The sequence below is a fragment of the Enhydra lutris genome, unplaced genomic scaffold, assembly GCF_002288905.1.
Source record: "Enhydra lutris kenyoni isolate GAN:26980312 unplaced genomic scaffold, ASM228890v2 scaffoldscaffold21, whole genome shotgun sequence".
Lineage (NCBI taxonomy): Eukaryota > Metazoa > Chordata > Mammalia > Carnivora > Mustelidae > Enhydra > Enhydra lutris.
This window is the reverse complement of record NW_019154105.1, coordinates 2,095,399-2,102,698: the sequence shown is the minus strand read 5'-3', so window position 1 is coordinate 2,102,698 and position 7,300 is coordinate 2,095,399.

Below are 7,300 nucleotides of genomic sequence, written 5' to 3'. Positions count from 1 at the left end.
GCCTGAAGGGACAAGATGCTGACGCGACCCCCCTCCCGGTGGACCCAGCAGGATGCGACCCCGTCGCTACGCAGGACGGTCTCAGAACGGTCTCCCGTGGCCCTTGCTACCCTCGGGGACGATTCTAGGTATAGCTGGAGATCAAAGGGCTTTGTCTGTCTCCCGGTCCTGAACTAATTATCCATTGTGAAGCTCCTCGGGAAGATTTGAAATTGCACTTTAGGTGTTCCTGGACCCCTTTCCGCTCCCCTCCGGCTCCCTCTCTCTCTCCTCAACCTCTGTTTTCTTTAAAGACCACCAGTGTTCTCTGCATCTCTGTCCTCAGTCAGAAATGTCTGCCCCGAAGTATTCCGAGCTCTTAGACTCACCTGGTAAGGAAAGGTTGCTGCGCTGAAATAGGGGAAAAAATCAAGAAATAGGTTGACCTCTTAATTTTGTCTAAAGGATGAAACGCCAGACAGACCCAGAGCGGAATGCCTCCTGGTCGCGGGTGCTCCGTCAAAACCTTGTCAGGAAATGATATTCAGGAATGCTTTTGTCACGTTCCTATTTCTCTGTCAGTTTTCACAGAGAAAACAGCACATTTTGCAATTGCCATCCTATTCTGTGCTTTATTTCTTAAATTCCCGGGTTTTAGTGGTCACCTGCCTGTCCCTGACCCATCAAGTACAAGCTACAAATGAGACACGTGAGATAAGACACACAGAACAAGGGACGGCAGTTAAAACCCGAGCACTCCCGCTTTTAAAATTCAAGATCATTTGCTTCACCCGTACAAAAATGAACGCCCCAGCTTCCCCAGGAGGCCTACCCGGTCGAGTTAACTTCACCCTCATTTAGGAATAGAGAATATACCACTTTACAGACTTATACGAATAAGTCTGTTTCCCCCTCTAAACGGCTCCAGTCCTTAGCGATTATGACAGAGGTCCCCGCATCAACCTTCGTATTATTAAGCTTGAGAATGATGGAGACATTTAAAGGACAAACTTGAGAAAATAATCAATTATTTAACTGGACAGTAGAGGAGCACCATATGTGTGAACTCCAAGACAGAGGAAACTTTCAGGTTAAAACAAAAGACCCCCTCGTATATTTTCAATGCTTTAAAAAACATATGTTATCACCTATTCCTGTAGGTGTGCTTCTCAGGTATACAGTTCAGGCTGAAAAAGAGTCTAACACCTTTATTCTTCTGTCTAGTTCTCGGATAAATACTAAGAGTCTCAGGCAAAAATGTACAAGGACAGGTTGGGTCTTACAGCTTGATGTGTAAGTCAGATTGTTGCATAATATTGATGGTTTTATATGAAAACGTAAAGTTGTCATCCTCTGAATTTGCTGTAAATCATAACATTTCTAGAGAATTTATCTCCATCCCATTGTATTCATAAAAAATAGAATTTTGTGTATCTATACACAACTTGATCTGACGCGGTCTTCTATTTAACATGCTAATTTGAACATTCTAGGGTCTCTGTCAGGGTATAGCCCTGATTTAAAAAAAAGCAGTCAAATTCTAAAAAGATAGTATTTGAGAAATGAAGAAATGCAAGCTATACTCTGAATTCTGTGGTTCTTGTGTTAGGAAACAAAATTTATTCATTTGAAAATACTTAAAAGTAACAGGCGACCAAAACAAATGCAAATTCAAACTTAAAATACAGATATCGTAGGGATAAAAGAGTATGCTGGAAAAATACAGTGGATTAGAGAATCTGAAGATGGAGGTCCCGATGAAGTCTTGCTAGCACAGGGCAGGTTATTTAACTATTTTGGGATCGGTTGCTCCATCTGAAACTCATGCATTCATCCAAGAAATTCTTGTCAAGAGCTCACGTCTGCCTAGCACTGTTCTAGACACTGGGCACCGAACATCCTATCTTCCTCAAGGTTACAATGTGCTGGAGAAAAACAGAAGGTAAGCAATGTACGTAAGTCAAATATGTCAAATGTGTATTGTATTAGGGAGCAGGAAAGACTATGGAATCAAGTAGCAAGGGGAAGAGGGATAAAGAGAACCAAGGCACTTGCCATTCTAAGAAGGGTCATCAGGAAAAACCACACTGAAAAGGTGAAGTTTGAGCCAAAGTCTAAAGAAGTAAATGTATTAGGAAAAGCATGCATCAGGGGTCAGTGCAAAGACCCTGAGGTGGGAATATAACCCTCCTATGTGAGGAAGGTTCAGGACGCTAACGTGGTTGGAGGAGAGCGAGAGAAAGAAGTGGGACAGGAAATGAGAGAGGGATGGAGGTGGAGGTGGGGTGGGTTGGCTATAGGGAAGGGATGATTTCAGCTTTTTCTCTGAAAGAGATGGGAAGTTATCATAGGGTTTTGTGGAGAGACATAATATCTCCTGGCTTGTATTTAGGAGATCACGTGGCTGCTGTTTTGAGAAGAGATGAAATGGGGCCAGAAGCAGAAGCTGTAGACCAGCAGGGCAGGGATTTCAATACTCAAGGTGAAAAGATCAGGTGACTTGATCTAGAGAACAGCAGTATGGATCCTGTATACATTTCAAATCAGGGTTGGCGTTGGTGGTATAGTGGTGAGCATAGCTGCCTTCCATTTCAAATCAGATTTAATAATTCACATGAGAATGACTTGGAAGTTGTATGTTCTTCACAAATATGAGGTGGTCATAATGTTCTTATTTATAAAATTTTTGACTTTTCTTCTGCATATGCTATTCCAGAGCAACTTTAGAAACAATTTGTGAGTTTCATTTGAAAAAATAAAAAGCTGTCAAATTCTAAAAGAAGATATTTGAGAAATGAACAGCTTCAAGCTATACTCTAAATTCTGTGGTTCCTATTTTAGGAAACAAAAACTTCTATAAAGAGACTTGTCCCAACTGGATCTTAAATCTTATCTCTTAAAGATTACCTGTCAATATGATGATATATTTTTCCATTAATCCATTTATTTTACAGATTACATTAATATATTTCCACATAGTTAGGACTAAACTCTACCTGGTACAGTGAGTCTTGTAATGCTGTTTTTGGATCTGATTTGTGATATCTCATTTAAGACTTCACATTTATTTTTACAGATAAGATTGGTGCATGTTTTTGTTGCTAAAAAAAAAAAACACACACAGCTGGATAGTTGGATGTCATGGTTATAGTAGCTATAGGGAATGAATTGGGAGGTACTTCTCTTTCTTTGTACAGAGTTTAACTATCATAGGAATTCCCTATTGAACACTATTAAATTATCTGAGCTGATTGCCTTGTGGAGAGAAGTGGTTATCATTTCATTTTGGACTATACGGATACTCCTCCTCTACATAAATTGACTTTTAGCAATTTACATGCTCTTGGAAATTACATTTTTATCTACCTTTGTAATTTATTTTCTCATTTCCATTAACTCAAATCTGTTGTTCTTCCTTTTCTTAGTCCTGGCAACATTATTTATGCTTCCTCTCCTGGGTCAAATGTACATATTTTCTTTTCTGTTATGGTGATCTTTTTTTAAAAAATCAGCTTTTGTCTGTAATAAAGATCTAAGTTTTTTTTTCTTTGGTCAAGTAATACTTTATCAGTAAAATAGTTTCTTATAATTCCCTAGGATTAATTTTTTTTTATTTTTCTACCCTCTTGAGGTGACTATGGAGTTCCCTTATTTTCAATTCTTACAGTGTTTTAATAAGTTCATGGAAGAATAACCGTTTTCCTCTGGGTACTATTTCACTATATCCCACAGGTGTTTGAAATGTATTGCTCATGTTCTTATTAATTTCTACCATGAAATCTTATATTTTAAAGTCATCTTTAAAACTCAGAGTCATTTTGAAAAACAAAATATCTCATTTCCTACTGAATAGTTGTTTGGGGGTTACCTGACTTTTGGTTCCAGCTTTATTGCATTGAGTGCTGGATTTTTTTTTTTTCTAATCTCTTTATGAACACAATAAGCACTACTTTGAAGAATCAAGACCCTTTATCCACAATTTAACATAAAAGTTAGTTTTAATTTGGATGAAGTGCTTTTAAGCAAAATGAAATTAGACAAATTTAGACAAAACAGAAATACACATGCTAACTGAGAGGAATCTAGGCTGAATGCAAGGAGAGAAATCCTAAAGAGTTCAAAGAATCCTGGCAAGAGATGGTGTTAGCTTGAACAGAAATGGAGACACAGAGGGCAAGTTCAGTTTAGGACTGAGTTGGTAGTTTCTAGAAAATTTATGTGAACACGATAAGAGGACTGCTGGTCGGGAGCTCGGCAGTCAGGTCAGGCTGAGGGTAGGGACTTGAAGTCACAGTTACTCAGGCGATATGAAAAATCGAGTAGGAGGCACGGCCATCTGTAAGGAGTGGTGGGTCAGAGGCATGAGGAGAGTGGTGAGAGTCTGATCATACAGCAGCTGGGAAGGACGAAGAGAGGGAACACCGGAGTCCCGAGCAGAGTGTTAACTTGGAAGTGTTGAATTATTAGTTGAATCTTTGTATCGGCTGGTTGGCCTGTGTTGCGTGGAGGTTGAGTTTAATAGCTCTTCAGCTCCTTCCACGGAGAAATGACAAGAGAAGCAAGATCTGGAAGACGAGAGATGAGGACTGGTGTTGTAGACATGTTTAGCACAAGGTGCCAGATCTTCTAATACAGGAGAAGCTGAAAATCTGAGTGCCCAGGGCTGCCTGGATGGCTCAGCCAGTTCGGTGTCCGACATGATGCTTAATTTTGGCTGGGATCATGATCTCAGGGTCCTGAGACAGCCTCTCTCCCCGCCTCAGACTTGACACTCAGTGGGGTGTCTGTTGGATAGTCTTCCTCTCCCTCTGCTCTCCCCGCTGCTCCCCTGTGTTCTTGGTCTCTCTCAATCTCTCCAAAATAAATAAATAAATCTTAAAAAAATAAAAAAGAAAATATGAATGCCCAGAGTTTGATTCAAGAGTTGTAGTAGTACTGAGCCTTAATCAGGCAGTAAAAAAACAATAGATAAATAAAATCTGGCAAATAGAAGAAGATGGTGTGAGGGTAGTATGACCCTGTATCTAGCAGCATACTAGAATTTACTCTCCTCTGTGCTGCCCTCAGTGCCTGAAGCAATTTCTGTGGGAGGCTGTACACTTATTCCAAAATTTCTGGCATCCTACCCCCCTCCTCGTTTATCAGAAAGTAAATTTCTTCTCCTGATAGCAGCACATTACGTTGAACAAAATGGTATTGCTTATCATTCTTTCTGGTCTGTAGTTTCAGGATTGCCTTGTGCCTATTTCCAAGTTGTTTCCATACATCTGTAGGTTGCCCTTTCCATTGGGAGAGAGGTTGGAGTAAAGGATGCACTGATTCGTTACCTGATTCTGTAGGCAACTTCCCTGAATGGTCAACAGTCTTCCGAATATAGCTTTGTACTATTTAAAAGTAACCTTGTTCGTTCATTTTCATCCTTGCACACCGTGAATGCAAGGCATAGAAGCAAAGCAAAAACAAAAACAAGAATAAAAAAACACACAAAACTAAAAAAGAGCCAAAAAGTTCTACATGAAAATAAGAGATAAATTTGATGACCTAATCCTGCTGGGGATAATCAGAAGTAGGTTTAAGTTTGAAAAAAGTGCAGTAAAGCGAACGGAGGAGCGCTATGGAAACTGCATTGGCGTCTGTGGGTTGGGTCTACCCCCTGGGAGGGAGGTGTTTTGGACTCCTGCAGAAGAAGGACACCAGGTACAAGCAACTGTCCAGGATTATTAGAGCAGCTGGGTGGAAGCCAGTGTCCCCACTGCTGTTTTGTTACAGGGAAAACTACTAAGGTAGCAGAAGTTGAACCTGGCATGAAAAAAGATAAAAACAAAACAGAAAAAATAACACACAAGAAAACAACACAACCAAGTTTAAACACTCCCACCTGGTCACACTCCACCATCTAAAACCCTAACAACATTGTTTTGTATAAGACATTATATATTTCAGCTGACACCCTGGTCCGGTGCATGTTTAAGACTAGTTTGACCACAGGTGCTCTGTCTGCTTCAAGTTAGTGAGTGGAAGGCAAAGTCTTTTGTTCCAACTAATTTGGCACCCAGAAAATATACCACCCAACAAGGAGGATTTCAAACTTCTTTTCCCAGTGAGCGGTCAGCGTGCTGTCTCTACGGTGATGAAGGCACCCATTCTTAGCCTCAGCTATGACTAAAACACACACAGTAGTTCCTTTAAAAAGGTGGGTTGAATACATGTTTCAAGTCTGTTAGTCTGTTCTTTTCCCTCCAGGATAAAGTTTCCTCACCTATAAAATAGTAGAAACAGTAATTTCATAAAGCTGAGGCATACATTTCAAGTGAGATGACATGTGTAAAGTATTTAGCAAACCACCTTTCATGTAAGTGATTAAAATGTTAATCATTTTTTTTTCTACCTTAGACAGTGTGATTAGCGACATGTAGCAACCCTACTTAAAAAATAACTGAGACCACAGTCTGCACAATGGTTTTAAAAGAAAGTGTTTTTTTTAAATGACCTTGTGTATCTAGACACACGCACACACAACCTTGCATTTTCACGTACACACACGCACACACACGATTACCTGCATCCGTACATTTACTCACCTAGAACCGGGGAAACCCCGAGAATCATCCTGGCTCGCTTCCTCTTCCTCTTGTTGCTCACATCCAATCCTGTCACCTCTCTCCAGACACTGTCCCACCCCTGGCTCTTGTACGTGACCCATTCGACATTCTTGTCCGAGCCAGCTTCCATTAGTTTCCCAAATTAAATAATTCAACTGCCCACTGTCTGCGTCTGCCTGCTTTCTTTATTCCCCAATCTACACTCCCTCAGGGTGCGGCCAACATACTGATCTTCTGAAAACATGAATCAGATCAAGTCACTCCCCTGCTCCAAAAGGAAGGAAAAAAAAAAATCAAACGGCTTCATATTTCGTTTGGGAGAAAAATTGAACTCTTTCCTGTGGCCTTTGAGGCTCTCACAGCCTGGTCCTGCCTACCTCCCTGAGTGCTCGCTCTACAGGAAACTTACAAGACCTCTTTCTTTTCTCCAACATGCCAAATTCATGAATAGCCCCACGGCTCTTGCGTTTGATTTTTCTGCCTGGAACACTTTTTCCTAGACAGTCTCAAGCCTGTTTCCATGCACCGTTCGAGTCTCAGCTCAAATGTCACCGACTCAGGAAAGCATTTCCTTACCACTTACTCAAATCACTCTCTCCTCTTCTCAGATCCTCTGCCACATTAGCCTGTTTAATTATATTAATAGAGTTTATCACTGTGATGAGAGTTTACCATTTACTTTCACAAAGCGAAAAGAATTCTCCTTTTAAATTATTAAT